We start from the raw sequence: 20,526 nt of genomic DNA, 5'->3' as shown, positions 1-20,526 counted from the left end.
AAGAAGATTCAACAATTATTAACATCTGTGTACCCAATGAGGGACCATCTAAATACATCAAACACCTACTGAAAGAACTAAAAAACTATATCAATAGTAATACAATAATAGTGAGAGAATTAAACAAGCCAATCTCACATTTAGATCAACAAAACAGAGAATCAACAAAAAAAAACAAGAGAATTAAATAAAGAGATGGGTAGACTAGACATCCTGGATATGTTCAGAGTTCTTCACCCCCCAAAACTGGACTACACATTCTTTTCAAATCCGGACAACACATACTCAAGGATAGACCACATATTAGGCCAAAAGGACAGTATAAACAAATTCAAGAGCATTGAAATCATCCCAAGATTCTTCTCAGACCACAGTGGAGTAAAGTTAACATTCCATACAAAAAGAAATGTACTAAAAGTCACAAAATTTGGAAACTCACCAACATGCTGCTTAATAACCACTGTGTCAATGAGGCACTCAAGGGAGAAATTAAAATGTTCCTGGAAACAAATGAAAATGAAGACACAACCTATCAAAATATTTGGGACACAGCTAAATCAGTATTGAGAGGGAAACTCATAGCCATACAATCACATATTAAAGAATAAGAAAAAGTTCAAATGAATGACCTTACTACATGCCTTAAGGACTTAGAGAAAGAGGAACAAAGGAACCCTTCTGGAACCTAAAGCAACCAGAAGGACAGAAATCACTAAAATTAGAGTAGAAATAAACAACATCGAAAATAAGAGAACCATACAAAATATCAATGAAGCCAAATGTTGGTTCTTTGAAAAATTAAACAAGATTGACAGACCCCTAGCCAGACTCATTAAAAGAAAAGGGAGAAGACTCAAATAAACAGAAGTGTAACTGATAGAGGAGATATCGCAACTGACACCACAGAAATCCAGAAAGTTTTATGAATAACTATATGACACAAAGCTAGAGAATCTGGAAGAAATGGAAGAATTCCTAGAAACATATGCCCTTCCAAAACTGAACCAAGAAGAACTACAAAGCCTAAATGCAACAATCATAGACAAAGAAATCAAAATAGTTATTAAGAGTCTTCCTAACAACAAAAGTCATGGACCAGATGGCTTTACAAATCAATTCTACAAAACCTTCAGAAAACAGTTAATACCTATACTTCTAAAACTCTTCCACAAGGGAGTCGGGCTGTAGCGCAGCGGGTTAAGCACAGGTGGCACAAAGCACAAGGACCGGCATAAGGATCCCGGTTTGAACCCCGGCTCCCCACCTGCAGGGGAGTCGTTTCACAGGCGGTGAAGCAGGTCTGCAGGTGGCTCCTCTTTGTCTTCCCCTCCTCTCTCCATTTCTCTCTGTCCTATCCAACAACAACAACAACAACAACAATAATAACTACAACAATAAAACAACAAGGGCAACAAAAGGGAATAAATAAATAAAATAAATTAAAAAAAAAACTCTTCCACAAGATAAAAGAAACAGTAACACTCCCTTCCACCTTTAAAAACAGATAGGGACACAACAAAAAAAGAAAATTAAAGACCAATATCTCTGATGAACATAGATACCAAAATATTGAACAAGATACTGGATAACTGGATATAGCAGTATATCAAAAAGATTGTTTATTACGACCATGTGGAATTTATCATAGGAATGTAAGACTGGTTCAACATACATGAGTCAATCAATGTCATTCACCACATCATTAAAAGCAAAACCAAACTCCACATGATTATCTCAATAATGCAGAGAAAGCCTTTGACAAAATCCACAACCATTCATGCTCAAAACACAACAAAAAGGGGGAATATATGGAAAATTCCTCAAGATAGTGGAGTCCATATACAAAAAAATCATATACAGCCAACATCATACTCAGTGGACAGAAGCTGAAAGCATCCCCCCTCAGATAGGGAACTAGACAGGGCTGCTATTATCATCACTACTCTTCAACATAGTATTGGAAGTTCTTGCCATGGCAATCAGGCAAGAAAAAGAAATCAAAGGAATACAGATTGGTAGGGAAGAAGTCAAGCTCTCACTATTTGAAGATGATATGATAGCATACATAGAAAAACCTAAAGTAGCCAGCAGAAAGGTACTGGAAGGGTACTGGAAGTTATTAGGCAATATAGCAAGGTGTCAGTCTACAAAATCAATGTACAAAATCAGTGGCATTTCTTTATGCAAACACTAAATCTGAAGAAGAGGACATCCAGAAATCATTCCCATTCAGCAAAAACAATAAAATACTTAGGAATAAAGCTGACCAAAGAATTGAAAGACTTGTATACTGAAAACTATGGGTCACTATTCAAGGAAATAATAAATGATAGCAAAGTATGGAAAGACATCTGTGATACCCATCAAAGCTCCACCAAGCTTCTTTAAGCAAATAAAAAAAAATATACAATCATTTATCTGGAACCATAAAACACCTAGAATCATCAAAACTTTCCTGAGGATAAGAAACAGAAACGGAGGCATCACACTTCTAATATCAAACTATATTATAAGGCCATCATCATCAAAACAGCCTGGTACTGGAACAAAAATAGGCACACAGACCCATGGAACAAATTAAAAGCCCAGAACTAAACCCCTACACCTATGAACATCTTGTCTTCGATAAGAGAGCTCAAAGTATTAAAAGAGAAAGGATGCTATTTTCAACAAATGGTGCTGGGAAAACTTGGTTGAAACATGCAGAAGAATAAAACTTAATGACTTTATCTCAACATACACAAAAGTCAACTCCAAATAGATCAATGACCTAGATGTTAGATCAGAAACTATCAAATACTTAGAGGAAAACATTGGTGGAACACTTTCCAACCTAAACCTCAAGGACATCTTTGATGATATAAACTCAATTGCAAGGAAATCTAAAGGAGAAACAAATCAGTGGGACTACATCAAATTGAAAAGCTTCTGCACAGCCAAAGAAACCATCACACAGAGACCCCTCAGAGAATGGGAGAAGCTCTTCACATGCCATACATCAGACAAGAGACTAATAACCAAAATGTATAAAGAGCTCAGCAAACTTAGCAACAAAAAAGCAAATGACCCCATCCAAAAATGGGCAGAGGTTATGAATAGAACATTCACTCCAGAAGAAATCCAAAACGTTAACAAACACATGAACAAATGCTCCAGGTTGCTGACTGTCAGAGAAATGTAAATAAAGACAACATTGAGATACCACCTCACCTCTGTGAGAATAGCATACATCAAAAAGGACAGCAGCAACAAATGCTGGAGAGGCTGTGGGGACAAAGGAACACTTCTGCACTGCTGGTGGGAATGTAAATTGGTCCAATCTCTGTGAAGAGCAGTCTAGAGAACTCTCAGAAGGCTATACATGGAGTTTCCATATGACCCAGTAATTCCTCTCTTAGGGATATACACCAAGGACTCCATAATACCCAACCAAAAAGATATGTGTACACCTATGTTCATAGCAGCACAATTCATAATAGCTAAAACCTGGAAACAACCCAGGTGCCCAAAAACAGATGAGTGGCTTAGAAATCTGTGGTATGGTTCCTGGAAGATGGCGGACTGAGAAGCTGCTAGTGGCTTGAGCTCCGACCACATTGACTGAAAACAGTAGGATTTTCTGCCTTTAGTAGGCCAGTCAATAAGGGGTCCTAGCGGTTACACCAAGGAGGTGACTATAACTTAATTTGGGTTAAAAAATAGAGTAAAAACAAAGGTAAACATTTTTTTCTTTTAAATTATTATTCCCAAAGCGCACCCCCTCCCCCCTCATAACCAGTCCCTGGGGACCAGCTCCTATCAGGCTCCCCTGCTGAGCTTCTTTCTTTACCAAGATTCCTGTCCCACCAGGGGGTATCATTCATTCTAAGTCTATTCCCTTCTGAAACTTTTGGCCTTTTCACTTTCTAAGTAGCCAACCAGCTGCCTCTGCTCAGGCAGCTCCCCTCCCTCCTCCCCAATTAGCATAGCTAATTAAATAATAAAAAACAAATAAAAAACTCTCCCTCCCCCCCCCTGCATAAAACTCTTTCCTTTCACCACTCTTTTATTACTGTTCTTTTTCTTATCTTTTTCTTTTTTCTCTCGCTTTCTTTTTATTTCTTTTTCTCATTCTTGTCATCCTTTCTTCCTTAATCATTCAGCTTTCTAAATTCACAGATACACATTTGGGAATTATTTGGGGGAAGAAATCTGACTCAGAGTGTACTCTCTCTGCGTGTATCTCTGCTTAACTTACCTTCTTCCCTTAGCTACCCCTAGAATATACAGTGCATAGTAGATTTGGATAACAAAAACAAAATAAAATTTAAAAAAGTAATCAATTAAAAAACTATCCTTTCACTGCTCTTTAATTATAGCTCTTTTACTTATCTATTCTATTTTCTCTCTCTTGTTTCTCTCTCTTTTTTTTTAACTTGTCATATACTTCTTCTTTGCCTTTCTGAATTTGTGAATTATTTTGGGGAAGAAATCTGACTCAGAGTGGACTCTCTATGTGTGTATCTCTGCTCTACTTCCCTTTCTCCTCTTGTTAACCCTAGAATATACAGTGGATAGGAAATTTGCATAACTGTCTATTCTTGCTATCCCTTTCTTTTCTCTTTCTTCATCACTTGGACTTGGTTGCTATTTGTTCATGGACGGGAGACATTCTTTGGCTAACTGGTAGTGATTAAACTGCTTCAATACTTGCTTCACTTGCTATTGTAATTCCTGAGGTTGGTGAGTGCATTTGTCATAAAGGTATTTAGTACAGTGTTGCTTGTACTAAAAAATGCAACAACTGAGGAACAACAGAACATAAAAATAAGAAACACATAAATCAAAAAAATAGGTAGATCAAGAGCAAATAAAACTGGTACTCCAATGAATGAAGACAAGAGCCCAGAAGAAACTACAAATCAGCCAGTAGTAACCATAGATAAGAAAAGTATGCAAACAATAATAAGCTAATTAATCACAGAAATGAAAACAACATTGGAGGAAAGGAATGGCAGTATTAGGGAAACAAAAGTTGAGACCCCCAAGGAAAATACTGACTATCTTGAGGCAATTAGAGAACTGAAAGCTGAAATAGCTGTAATGAAGAAAGAAGCTGAGGCAAGGGAAAGCAGACTAACAGAACCAGAAAACAGAATTAGCCAGACAGAGGATAAGTTAGAGAAAACTAAAAACTAGGTGGAAGAGCTCAAAAGGAGATTGAGAGACACTGAAAACAACAACAGAGACATATGGGATGATCTCCAAAGAAGTAACATTTGTATAATTGGCCTGCCAGAGGAAGAAAGAGAGGAAGGGGAAGGAAAAATTCTAGAGGAAATAATAGAAGAAAACTTCCCAGACCTGAATAACAGAAAGGACATCAAGATTCAAGAGGCCAGAGAGTACCAAACAGAATCAACCCAGACATGAAGACACCAAGACACATCATAGTCACAATGAGAAGGAGTAAGGACAAAGAAAGGATCCTAAAGGCTTCAAGAGAGAAACAAAAAGTCAGATACAAGGGAAAACCTAGAGGATAATCTGCAGACTTCTCCACTCAAACTCGAAAAGCCAAAGAGAATGGCAAGATATCTATCGAGCCCTGAATGAAAAAGAGTGTCAGACAAGGATAATATAATCTGCTAGGCTTTCATTCAAACTAGATGGAGGGATCAGAACCTTCTTAGACAAACAACAGTTAAAGGAGGCAACCATCACCAAACCGGCCCTGAAAGAGGTTCTAAAAGACCTCTTATAAACAAGAACATCACTATAATACTTGCAATATATCAGAACAAACAAAATTTTTTTTGAATAATGGCACTACAATACATTAAATCCATAATATCAATAAATGTCAATGGCTTAAACTCACCTATCAAAAGGCACAGATTGGGGGATGGATCAGAAAACATAACCCAACCATATGCTGCTTGCAAGAATCCCATCTGTCACAACAAGATAAACACAGACTTAAAGTAAAGGATTGAAAACTATCATACAGGCTAACGGACCACAAAATAGGGCAGGAACAGCCATTCTCATCTCAGACACGATAGATTTTAAATTTAATAAAGTAAGAAAAGATAGGCAAGGACATCACATAATGATTAGAGGATCAATCAGCCAAGAAGACTTAACAATTATTAACATCTATGCACCCAATGAAGGACCATCTAAATATGTCAAGCACTTACTGAAAGAATTTCAAAAATACATCAATAGTAATACAATAATAGTGGGAGACTTCAATACCTCACTCTGACACTTAGACAGATCAACAAAGCAGAGAATCAACAAAGATACAAGCGAATTGAATGAAGAGATTGACAGACTAGACCTCTTGGACATTTTCAGAGTCCTTCACACCAAAAAACTGGAATACAACTTCTTTTCAAATCCACATAACACATACTCAAGGATAGACCACATGTTATGCCACAAAGACAGCATCAATAAATTCAAGAGCATTGAAATCATCCCAAGTATCTTCTCAGACCACAGTAGAGTAAAACTAACATTTAACAACAAACAGACAATTATTAAAAGTCACAGAATTTGGAAACAAAACAACATACTCCTTAAGAACAACTCGGTCAGAGAGTCACTCAAGCACCACCTATCAAAATATTTGGGACACAGCTAAAGCAGTTCTGAGAGGGAAACTTATAGCCATACAATCACATATTAAACAACAAGAAGAAACTCAAATGAATGACCTTACTGCATACCTCAAGGACTAAGAGTAAATGGAACAAAGGAACATTAAAGAAAACCAGAAGGATATAAATAACTAACATTAGAGCAGAAATAAACAACATTGAAAATAAAACAACCATACAAAAGATCAATGAAGCTAAATGTTGGTTCTTTGAAAGATTAAACAAAATTGACAAACCTGTAGCCAGACTCACCAAGAAATACAGAGAGAAGACACAAATTAATGGAATTTTAAATGATAGAGGAGATATCACAACTGACACCACAGAAATTTAGAGAAACGCGCAAAACTTCTATGAAGAACTATACGCCACCAAGCTAGAGAATCTGGAAGCAATGGAACAATTCCTAGAAGCATATGTCCTTCCAAAACTGAACCAAGAAGAACTACAAAATCTAAATGAACCAATCACAGACAAAGAATTGAGACCGTTATTAAAAATCTCCCCAGCAACAAAAGTCCTGGACCAGATCGCTTCACAAACGAATTCTACAAAACTTTCAGGAAACAGTTAGTACCCATACTTCTGAAGCTTTTCCATAAGATTGAAGAAACAGGAAAACTCCCTTCTACCTTCTATGAAGCCAACATCACCTTGATACCAAAAGCTGATAGGGACAGAACAAAAAAGTAAAACTACAGACAAATATCTCTGATGAACATCGATGTCAACATATTAAACAAGATCTTGGTAAACCGGATAAAGCAGCATATCAAAAAGATTATTCATCATGACCAAGTGGGATTCATCCCAGGAATGCAAGGCTGGTTCAACATCCGTAAGTCAATCAATGTCATTCACCACATCAATAAAAGCAAAGCCAAAAACCACATGATTGCAGAGAAAGCCTTTGACAAAATCCAACACCCATTCATGCTCAAAACTCTACAAAAAATGGGAATAGCCAGAAATTCCTCAAGATAGTGGAGTCTATATATAGCAAACCTAAAGCCAACATCATACTCAATGGACAGAAGCTGAAAGCATTCCCCCTCAGATCAGGGACTAGACAGGGCTGTCCACTGTCACCATTACTCTTCAACATAGTATTGGAAGATCTTGCCTTAGCAATCAGGCAATAGAAAGAAATCAAAGGAATACAGATTGGAAGGGAAGAAGTCAAGCTCTCTCTATTTGCAGATGATATGATAGTATACATAAAAAAACCTAAAGAATCCAGCAGAATACTACTAGAAGTTATTAGGCAATATAGCAAGGTATCAGGCTACAAAATCAATGTACAAAAATCAGTTGCATTTATTTATGCAAACACTAAATCTGAGGAAGAAGACATCCAGAAATCACTCCCATTTACTGTTTCAGCAAAATCAATCAAATACCTAGGAATAAAGTTGACCAAAGAAGTGAAAGACTTGTATACTGAAAACTATGAGTTGCTACTCAAGGAAATAGAAACTGATACCAAGAAGAGGAAACATATCCCGCGTTCATGGATTGGAAGTATAAATATCATCAAAATGAATATTCTCCCCAGGGCCATATACAAATTTATTGCAATACCCATCAAAGTTCCACCCAGCTTCTTTAAGAGAATAGAACAAACACTACAATCATTTATCTGGAACCTGAAAACACCTAGAATTGCCAAAATCATCTTTAGGAAAACAAACAGAAATGGAGGGATCACACTCCAAACCTTAAACTATATTATAAAGCCATCATCATCAAAACAGCATGGTACTGGAGCAAAAATAGGCACAGAGACCAGTGGAACAGAATTGAAAGCCCAGAAAAAAAATCCCCACACCTATGCACATCTAATCTTTGATAAGGGGCCCAAAGGATTAAATGGAAAAAGGAGGCTCTCTTTAATAAATGGTGCTGGGAAAACTGGGTTGTAACATGCAGAAGAATGAAATTGAACCACTTTATCTAACCAGAAACAAAAATCAACTCCAAATGGATCAAATACCTAGATGTCAGACCAGAAACAATCAAATACTTAGAGGAAAACATTGGTAAAACACTTTCCCACCTACACCTCAAGGACATCTTTGATGAATCAAACCCTATTGCAAGGAAGACTAAAGCAGAAACAAACCAATGGGACTACATCAAATTGAAAAGCTCCTGCACATCCAAAGAAACTATTAAACAAACAAAGAGACCCCTCACAGAATGGGAGATCTTCACATGCCATACATCAGACAAGAAACTAATCACCAAAATATATAAAGAGCTCAGCAAACTTTGCAACAAAAAAAGCAAATGACCCCATCCAAAAATGGGCAGAGGATATGAACAAAACATTCATCTCAGAGGAGATCCAAAAGGCTAACAAACATATGAAAAACTGCTCTAGGTCACTGATTGTCAGTGAAATGCAAATTAAGACAACAGTAAGATACCACCTCACTCCTGTAAGAATGGCATACATTAAAAAGACAGCAGCAACAAATGGTGGATAGGCTGTGGGGACAGAGGAACCCTTTTGCACTGCTGGTGGGAATGTAAATTGGTCCAGCCTCTGTGGAGAGCAGTCTGGATTACTCTCACAAGGCTAGACATGGACCTTCCATAATCCAGTAATTCTTCTCCGGGAGTTATACCCCAAGGACTCCATAACACCCAACCAAAAAAGAGGTGTGTACTCCTATGTTATAGCAGAACAACTCATAATAGCTAAAAGCTGGAAGCAATCCAGGTGTCGAACAACAGATGGGTGGCTGAGAAAGCTGTGGTATATATACACAATGGAATACTATGCAGTTATCAAGAATAATGAACCCACCTTCTCTGACCCATCTTGGACAGAGCTAGAAGGAATTATGTTAAGTCAGCTAAGTCAGAAAGATAAAGATGAGTATGGGATGATACCACTAATCAACAGAAGTTGAGTAAGAAGATCTGAAAGGGAAACTAAAAGCAGGACGTGACCAAATTGTAAGCAGGGCGCCAAAGTAAAAACTTTGAGGTGAGGGGTAGACATGCAGCTTCTTGGACCAGTGGGGGGTTAGAGTAGGTGGGAGGGAAGGGTCACAGTTTTTTGGTGGTGGGAATGGTGTTTATGTACACTCCTAATAAAATGTAGTCATATAAATCACTAGTTAACTAATATGAGAGGGGGAAAATTAATTGTATGTCTCAAAGTTTTTAAAACACAGACTAAGTCTTTTAATATATAGGCTGTGTATTTGATATGTGGACTCTCTCAAAAGCCTAGACCAAGTAGATCAGAAGCAACCAATAGCACAGCTATATAAAAGATACTGGGTACTGTACAGCAAACCCTAACAAATGGACTTTTCAAAGTTAACCCGATTACCAAATAATGTGATGATAACATTAACTATCCATTGTCTTTTTGAACCCTAAGACAACGGGAACCTCACATCTCCACTATAGAGCCCCTACTTCCCCCAGTCTGGAACTTTTGGATAGGGCCCACTTTCCCGTATGCCTCTCCCAATCCATATCAAATAATATTGCATCTGCCGATCGCAACCTAATCAACACAATAATTGCCACCTCAACATGTTTCACCTCAGACTGTGTCCAGAGACTTCACGTGTGGAATGACAACCCTTCAGCTTCATTACTCGGGTGTGACCTTTTCTTTCATAGTATTCTCTAATTCCATCCCAGGTGGATCACTTTCTAACAAAGTCCCAAAACCTAGATATACACCAGGTTCTGTGAGAGAGAGCATATGTTCACACGTATCCATAAACATGTGCAAAATATATACCTGAAAGCAGAAGTACACTATAGTTTGTAGTGAGTACCCCCCCCCCCAACACTTCCTCTCCACTATTCCAAGCTTTGGGTCCATGATTGCTCAACAATTTGTTTGGCTTTGTATGTTAATTCTCTTTTCATCCACCAGGTTTCAGATGCCATCAGGATGCCGCCCAGGCTTCCCTGGACTGAAGACCCCACCAATGTGTCCTGGAGCTCCACTTCCCCAGAGACCCACCCTACTAGGAAAATAGAGAGGCAGACTGGGAGTATGGACCGACCAGTCAACGTCTATGTTCAGCGGGGAAGCAATTACAGAAGCCAGACCTTCCACCTTCTGCAACCCACAATGACCCTGGGTCCATGCTCCCAGAGGGATATAGAATGGCAAAGCTATCAGGGAAGGGGGTGAGATATGGAGATTGGGTTGTGGATATTGTGTGGAGTTGTACCCCTCTACCCTATGGTTTTGTTAATTTATCCTTTCTTAAATATAAATAAATAAATAAATAAATAAATAAATAAATAAAAGAAAAAAGAAATCTGTGGTATATATACACAATGGAATACTATACAGCTATTAAGCACAATGAACTCGGGAGTCAGGTGGTAGCGCAGTGGGTTAAGTGCATGTGGTGCAGAGCGCAAGGGGTGGTGTAAGGATCCTGGTTCAAGTCCCAGGATCCCCACCTCCTTTGTGTAGCTTCACAGATGTTGTAGCAGGTCTGAACGTGTCTGTCTTTCTCTCCCAGACTTCCCCTCCTCTCTCCATTTCTTTCTGTACTATCCAACTACAATGACAACAACAATAATTACAACAATAAAACAACAAGACCAACAAAAGGGGATAAATAAATAAATATTTTTCAAAAAAGCACAATCAACCCACCTTCTCTGACTCATCTTGGATGGAGATAGAAGGAATTATGTTGTGAGCTAAGTCTGAAAGATAAAGATAAGTATGGGATGGCCCATATCATAAACAGAAGTTGAGAAAGAAGAACAGAAAGGTAAACTCGAAGCATGTTTTGACTGAATTTGGAGTAGGGCACCAAAATAAAAATCTCTGTGCTGAGGGCGAGGGTGGAAGTTTGGCTTCACTTGGGGGTTGGGGGGCAGAAGGTGGGATGGAACACAATCTTTTGGTGATGGGAATGGTGTTTATGCACACTCCTATTAATCTGTAGTCATATAAATCACTAAATCACTATTTAATTAATATGAGAGGAAAAAATTGAATGTCTCAAAGTTTTTAATGCATAGCCCATAGGCTGAGTCTTTGATATGCTGTCTCTCTTTAAAAGCTTAAATCAGGGAGAACAGAAGCAACCAGTGGCACAGCTATATATAAATAATGTCAAAGATGATAAATTACGGTGATGTTGTGTATGATACAGTAAATCCTAACAAAGGGATTTTTCAAAGTTAACCCAATTGCCAAATAATGTGATTATAGCAATAACTATCTATTGCCTTCTTAAACCCTCAGACAGCAGGAACCTCCCACTTCCTCTATAGAGCCTATATTTCCTCTAGTCCTGGAACCTCTAGGGTGGGGCTCATTTTCTGCATGCTTCTCTCAATTCATACCAAATGACATCGCATCTGCCAATCTCGACCTAATCAATGTAAGAGTACCACTTCAGCATGTGTCACTTCAGACTGTGTTCAGAGACGTCAGGCATGGAATGTCAACCCTTCAGCCTCATTACTTGGGTGAGACCTTTCCTTTCATAGGATTGTCTTACAGATGGTTCACTTCCTAACATTGTCCCAAAACCTAGATAAATACCAGGTCCCATGAGACAGAGTATAGGTTCACATGTACCCATAAATTAGGGCAAAATATATACCTAAAAGCAAAGTACACAATAGTTTGCAGTGAGTCAGTGTAAAGTTCATAATGAAATAATGTCTACTTAGACTTAGATACCCTCCTCACGTACTTTCTATTATACTTCCCTCACTCACAACCAAGCTAACCTTATCAAAGCAAGGACTGCAAAAGCTGTATAAGGTCAAGAGACTGTAATACTTTAACACTGACTCTTTAGTCACTATCAAGCTACCCCATCTGCTATGGCCCTATTCAGGGAGTCCTCAAATTCCCAAACAAACATGATGGGCCTAGACCTCGAATAAATCCCTCTCCCCAATATTACCAGTCTTCTCTATCAGGAACAACACAATAGACCCCTTTGTGGGCCCCCATACGACTTTGCCCTCAACTTGGATCAACAACGGTAGAGAATGTTCCATTCTCTGAAGGAAGGATAAACAACATACTCTATGCTCCACCTGAGGAAGATGGGTCCTGAAAATAGGGCAGCTTGGAACTTTCCTATTCATGATCACAGAATGTGAGCTCAGATCTATAGGGATGCAGAGGTTACATAGGCTCCTAAGCTGAATATGGGCCCCAGATCTGAACAAATCAATTGGGTTTATAGTCAACAATATGTATACATCTTTCCCATATTTGGGAGCTACTCTCTTCCCAGATCCAGCTTTCTGGTCCTTTTTCCAGCCATGCCATCATCTCCCCAGACAATAACTTGGATCCACCTGCATATCATATTTCAGGCTAGGGGAAAAAAAAACTAGCATAGTTACAGGCACTTTGGAATATAACTAAAATATGCCTACTAGCTATCTACAAAATGGAGGACCCCCCCAACTCTTCATCTACACTATTCTAATCTTTAGGTTATGATTAGTCAACAACTTGTTTGTTTTTATATGTGAACTCTTTCTTTAGCAACCAGGTTCCAGATACTACCATGAGGCTAAACAGACTTCCCTGGAAAGACAACCTTACCAATATGTCCTAGAGCCCCACTTCCCCAGAGCTCAGCCCCACTAGAGAGATAGATGCAGGGTGGGAGTACGGATCAACCTGTCAATGCCCATATTCAGCAGGGAAGCAGTTACAGAACGTAGACCTTCTGCCTTCTGCATCCCATAATGACCCTGGGCCCATACTTTCAGAGGAATAAAGAATAGGAAAGATATCAGGGGAGGGGATAGGATAAGGAGTTCTGATGGTGGGAATTGTGTGGAGTTGTACCCCTCTTATCCTATGGTTTTGCCAATGTTTCCTATTTATAAACCAAAAATAAAAAAGTAAAACAAACAAAGAAAGGAATAAAAAAAAGAAATAAAGGAGAAAGGAAGGAGGGAAGGAAGGAAGGAGATGTACTATTTCTAAGATCTCAGATATTTACACAGGAATAGCTCTTCCAGTGACAGAAATAATACATTTTTAGAAAGTTGAAAATATACGATATAGGCCAAATAAGTTTTATACTTAGGTTTTTATTCTAGCAATTATTATTGTCATATTTTATCCTCAGACTTATAATTTAGTAGAGTGCATCTTAGAATCTTTTTTTTCCTCTGACTGCCCCAGGGAACTTTATTTTAACATAAATCCTCTTGAGAAATAAATAAGTCTATTGTCTGCACAGCTTTCTCTATCAAGAAATTCAAATAAACACACATTTATTATTTATACTTTGTCCTGAATGGGATTTGTTTGAATCATCCACTTAAAAGCATTTTAAATGCACATATGTGAAATTTCTTTTATGCCAATATAAATTAGTTGTCTAAAACTTATTCACAAAAAGGCTTTTCATACAATGTGAGCTACATAAACACACAATAAACATAACTGGATGCTAAAGAGGACCTCAAGTACTTGACAAATTCACTTTTAAATTCCACCTTTTCTCTAGCTTCCTCCAACATGAAGACCCTAAATTTTACCTGCCATATTATTACCTTTAATTTCCTGATTATTAAATGATTTGTTCTGATTTATATCTTAATACTTTTTAGCCAACAAGTTGCAGATGCTACCATGATGCCAACCTGACGTACCTGGACACACAACCTCACCAATGTGTCCTACAACCCTGTCCTCCTACTTTACTACTTTACTAGGGAAAGATAGAAACAGGCTAGGGAAATGGATTAACCTGACAATGCCCATCTTCAGTGGAGAAGCAATTATAGTAGCCAGACCTTCCACCTTCTGTACCCCATAAAGATCTTTGGTCCATATACCCAAAGGGATAAAGAATAGGAAAGCTTCCACTGGAGAGGATGCATTAGGGAACTCTGGTGGTAGGAATTGTATGGAATTATACCCCTCTTATCCCACAATCTTGTTATCCTGTAGATGATTATTAAATCACTATTTTTTTAAAAATCCTCCTTTCTTGCATTAAATGTGGTGAGAATTCTTCCAGATTTTTACCTATACTCCAAATGGAAATGGGAATATTTTCAGTGTGAATAAGTTTTCCAATGCTATATAGAATCACATATGGTAAAGTCCAAGAAGCATGAATGGAATCAGAGATGATGTTTTTAAAAAAGTAAATGAAGACTGGGAAAGCAGGAAAGTGGCACACAAGTTTACTTATGCTTGAATGTGCTGGGAGTAGCAGAACTGGCTGCCAGTTCTTAGCAACATCGCCCCGCCAGATATTCGTTGGGATGCAGCATCATCTAAGTTCATTTCCCACGTCTACGCTCAACTGGACCTGCCAATATACGCGGATATCTTCGCCCACCCTGTCCAATGCTTGACATCTCGTCATCCAATCTGGTCCCCTACGCCTACACTGAACTTCTCTGGTCCAGACTCTTGGAAACAGAGTTGGCAGTCAGCTGAGGTAAAGAACAAACATCTCATCACAGACCCCTGCAAGCGTCAACCCGGCTTTGACCTAGCACGTTATGATTGGGCCCTCCTCAATCATATCAAACAGGCCATGGCTGGTGCGCCGCTATGTTCCATCGCTGGGGAGCCAGAGACGACCCAAATTGCCCCTGTGGCTCCAGACAATGACCCACATAGTCAATGACTGCCACCTCTCCAGATTCAAAGGAGGTCTCGAAACTTTACATCAGGCTCAACCTGACGCTGTTGACTGGCTACGGAAGAAGGGCAAACGCTAGAAGAAGAAGCATGTATGAGCCTCAGTTCTGGAAAAATCAAATCCTAGATCCTTATATATATCAAGGACAATCTAATTTTTAAAAGCTTTAAGAGGGTGTTTGTTGAAAAGTGGAATCTTAAAACAATGAGAGCCCACACAATTATTCACTTGGAGAGTGCTCTTGCTTTACATCATCCAAGATCTAGGTCAGCTGCCACTGAAAAGCTTCAGTTTTGGGGCCAGGCAGTGGTATACCTGGTTAAGCTCACACATTATAGTACACAAGGACCCGGGTTTGAGCCCCCCAGTTCCTATTTGAAGGGGGTGAAACATGAGTGGTGAAACATGGTTGCAGGTATATCTCTGTCTGTGTCCCTTTCTATTTCCCCTCCACTCTTAGTTTCTCTGTCTCTAATTCAATAATAAAAAAAAAAAAATTAGTGCTGTGTTATCCTTCCTTTTCTTCCTTTATATTGCCCGTCTGTATGACTCTGAAAAAAATCAAACTAAATTGGTGAAGTCCCAGCAGTGACAGGAAAAAAATTAGTAAAAGGGCTATTACACTATTCAAGGAAAATGTTACCACTTTTTAGTCAAAGGAATCTACAAAAAAAAAAAAGTGTATGCCACATTCAAGAATTAACATGGCAATAGTCACGGATAAAAACTCAGTGAGAGCATCTGAGCATATGCAATTTGAACACATGCCAGCTGAACTGCAGGAAGAGAAAGATGAATATTCAGATAAAAACATTTTGGGAGTAGCTGAAAGCGAATGCATGCATCAAAATGTTGTGGATTTAAAGGAAATGATTTCCAACTTAAAGACAAATTAAAAATAAATGGTTTAATTTCTCAGGTGAAAATAAAGCGTTTTTTTTCTACAGTTATATTTTTTTGCCCCCTCAAGGCACTTATTTTAAGAAAATTGGTGATTTTAAGTACTCTTTGCTCTCTTTGAAATGCATCAATCCTTCTGAAGACTACATAGTCCTGTTGTCAGTTTTATGATTCAGGTATGTCTTTCTCAAGGACTAGGATGCAATCACTTTGAAATATAAGCAGTGAAACTGATTGTACCTATTCTCTCAGGTTCTGTGGTATAGTAAGAGCTGAATTTTAGTAGATTCTTTGTTCCTAATTACAAAACCCCCTCCTTTTGTAGAGATCAGAAAAGAATGATGACAATTAACTAACACAAATGGTCATTTCCATATCTAAATAAAGGCAGGGTAGACTCAGATCTTGAAATACATATATAGAGATGGCGCACACAGCATCAGGAAAATTAACATGTAAACAAATTCCAAATTCAGCTGATTTGCAGATGATTGATTTATCAAGAATCATCTAATTTTTACTATATTGCAGAGAAAAAGACCCACAGTAGAGTGAGAGTAAACACTCTTAAGTTTATACTAAATAATCAGGCAAGTAATAATAATTTTTGCATGCTTCTGGACTATGAATTAAAAATTGTAATGGTAAGTGGACTTCTCATCTACAAAAATCTGAAACTAGAAATAGTATAACATGCTTACCAGTAAATGATTGTCAAATACGTGCTTTTTATATATACTTTCAATTATTAGAGAAATCACATATAGCATTTGATAGTACTTCTTAAGAATTGAGAATTGTATGACTGTAGAACTACCAGGAACAGAGATGCTATTTTTAAAGTGAAATTTCACTATCTTAACTATTATATGTAAAGTATGCCAGAATTATGTTCTTCTAGGAAATATAATACTTAAATTACCAGAAATTAAGCTTTTGAAATAATTTCCACTGATGCAAAAAGATAAGGTCTAACTCTAAGAAGACTTAATAACCTAAAATTTATGAGTATTTAAAATGTTCTGAGTATCTGCTGGCAAAAGCAATAAATAAAACAAACAATGTTTGGCAAGAACATGGTAAGATGGAAAATATTTTGTAAATCACTTTACTTTGTATTCTGGTTCTCAGGGCACCTGTATCCTGTTCTCCATTTCAACAAGAGGCATCCTCAAGAATGAAAAGCTTAAGGAAATCAGAGACAGGAGTATTCTGAATTTGGACTAGAGCCCAGGAAGAAAGCTGTGTTGAAAGGAAACCTATGAACCAATTAAGAAGTGAAGAAAACTAGTGAGCTGGCAGGGGGATCTCAGTAAAGTAATCTTTAACCTGATGGATATTGCCAGAATTGCTTCTCAGTCTCATGATGCTGAAAGGGCAAGCTGTCACTGCCAACCAATAATGGAAAAATAAATACTAGTGAATCCCAGTTGGCAGAAAGCAACAGGCCAGATGCTTGGTTATAAAAGAAAATTTAAAGGTGGTACATCAATTTTGTGAAAGATATCTTGTGCAACCAGCATGTTTGTAGAAAAGTCAGCTATCAGCTATCAAATCAGCTTGACCCACAATGCTGAAGTACAGTGACTACACATAGGAGAAAACAAGAACAACAAAAGGTTACAAAGACTGCTGAAGATTTTTCTGAGCAGTTGCAGAGTAGCTGCCCTCTGGGAATGCAATAGAAACAGACAGATCAATTTGCTCTTTGAAAATGTGATATGGCAGCCTTTACTTTGAACACATGCATTAATTACACTGTTCATCAAATAACCAGACTGATAAGCAGACACCATTAGGACCTATAAAGTGGCTAGCCACTGACTAGAATATAGCAGGTAGAAGTGTGAAAGGGCATTCAAATTTATAGCATGGACTCAAGGTCAATAAATGTCATGATAGAATGCATATTGTTGCCACTTTTACCTTTCTTTTAAAAAAAAGTTGGTTTTTAGTTCCTGCTCATAAGTGTCTTTTGACATCATATTTATCTAAATTTCAACATTTTAACATGAAATTTGAGCTCTTTTTAATATGATATTAGCTTGGCTGACCAGAGTCATCATTTTCTGTCTTTTCCCCTTTATAAAAGCAAACTAAGAGAAAATTCCTTCCTCCCTCTGAAAACATTTTCTTACAAACCCTATGGACATTTGTTCTTCTTTTAAAATGCAGACCAAATATACTCAGCTAGACCCCACAAAGCCAGCAATGCAGGAGGGACTATGCCATAGATTCTTAAATGTGACATCTTTCAAGTGATATGAAATCATAAATGGCAGATTCTATATGATAGTATCTTCCACCTGAATATTTGGTAACAGTCTACTTAAACATGTGCATTATTTGTATGTTTATATGTGTGTGATAGTATGCAATTTAAGGCAATTAAATTAAGCTCAGGTAGTTCAACTTGTACAGTTATTTAAATAGGAGTGATATGTACTAACTAGGTTTATTAGTAAAGAACACAATAACTCTAATAATAACTTTCACGTGAAAGATATGATATAGGAATTTAGTTTTTCACATACTGTAATATTTTACCATATAGTCATGTTCACATTCTATTCTTCACCCTGCTTTAGCAAAAGCTATCATCCACATTGGTCTCCAGCTCCCACTGATTCTGTGCTCAGAGAAACTAAGATGGAACTTTCGGAAAGCAAACTGGCGTCTGTTCAGTGATCTTACCAACAAATCTATTCCTGAAATTCCAATTAACTCTATCCCCTCTGAAGATTCCTACAGGCGCTTCCGCCAAGCCATCTTCAAAGCAGCTTCCCAAGCCATTCCTCGTGGGAGACGTGCTAACTATACGCCTTGTCTTGATGCTGAATGCGAGCAACTACTAAAGCAGTATGATGAGTCGGGCGATCCAGATGTGGCTCACCATCTCATTGCCTCCCTGGATGCAGCACGCCAAGCCCGCTGGCAACAACTCACGGAAAGTCTGAACTTCACCCACTTAAGTACGAAGGCCTGGAAGCTTCTTCACAGACTGGGTGCCTGTAGCCAACCCCCTCCTGTCTCCCATCCTCCCGTATCTCCAAACTCAGTGGCCAGTCACCTAACTCAAGTTGGACGTGCTAAGATCGACCCAATCTGGAAAAGAGAAATTTCCCATGAGTGGTCATCCCACTTCCATTTATCTTGTCCATCTCCAAAACTCTCTCCCTTTACACTGTCTGAAATGGAAGACGCTTTGAAGAGGGTTAAACCGGGAACAGCTGCTGGCTATGATAACATCACCCCAGAACTCATTCTTAACCTGGGTCCCGCGGCAAAGAAGTGGCTCGCTTCATTCCTGTCCCACATCTTGGAATCTGAGTCTATGCCCAAAGTTTGGCTTTGTGCGAAGATTATAGCGGTTTTGAAACCAAAGAAAGACCCAACACTGGCTGCCAGCTATAGACCAATTTCTCTCCTCTCCGTGTGTTACAAACTCCTTGAGAGGCTGCTTCTGTCACCTATTTCTCATCTTACAGAGAAATTCCTATCACCCGCCCAAGCTGGTTTCTGCCCAGGAAGATCTACCTGCGAACAAGCCCTGGCCCTCTCAACTTACATTGAAAATGGATTCCAGAAGAATTTAAAGACAGGTGCTGTCTTTGTTGATCTCACAGCAGCCTATGACACGGTCTGGCTCCATGGTCTCCTAGTCAAGATCTCAAGATGCCTACCTCCATGGGTGGCCAACACTATATCATTTCTTCTCCAAAACAGAAGATTCCGGGTGCATCTGGGTGACAAGTCTAGCAGATGGAGACTTGTCTCAAGTGGCCTCCCCCAGGGCTCTGTTCTGGCTCCTATGCTATTTAATATTTACATCAATGACCTCCCAGAAACTTCTTCAAGGAAGTTCATCTACGCCGATGTCATCTGCTGTGCAACTCAGGCATCAAAGTTCAACATCCTTGAGGAAACACTCACAAAAGACATGTCTCTGATATCTGATTACTGTAAAAAATGGCGACTAATCCCTAGCACTGCAAAAACGGTATCATCTGTTTTCCATCTACACCATGCCTTGGCCTCGCATGAGCTTAATGTGCAGCTTGGAGATACGAGAATCCGGCATGAAGCCCAGCCAGTCTATCTTTGCGTTACTCTCGATCACACTCTGTCATTTCATGAACATCTCATAAAAACTGCAGCAAAGGTGGGCGCAAGGAATAACATCATTGCAAGACTGGCCAGCTCCTCATGGGGCGCGAGCGCTTCCACACTACGATCATCATCTCTGGCATTATGCTATTCCACTGCAGAATACTGTGCCCCAGTATGGTTCCGTAGCCCCCATGTCCACTTGGTCGATTCCAAATTATATT

At 38.6% G+C, this 20,526-nt stretch overlaps 1 protein-coding gene across 3 annotated transcripts in view; it reads right to left on the bottom strand.

The window, feature by feature from the left end:
• KHDRBS2 (KH RNA binding domain containing, signal transduction associated 2) overlaps positions 1–20,526 on the bottom strand; it is an 829,362-nt gene that overhangs the window by 461,021 nt on the left and 347,815 nt on the right. The window lies entirely within an intron of this gene.

The sequence above is a fragment of the Erinaceus europaeus genome, chromosome 4 (assembly GCF_950295315.1).
Source record: "Erinaceus europaeus chromosome 4, mEriEur2.1, whole genome shotgun sequence".
Classification (NCBI taxonomy): domain Eukaryota; kingdom Metazoa; phylum Chordata; class Mammalia; order Eulipotyphla; family Erinaceidae; genus Erinaceus; species Erinaceus europaeus.
Note: the sequence above shows the minus strand (reverse complement) of the source record. Positions and strands in the feature narration are given on the sequence as shown.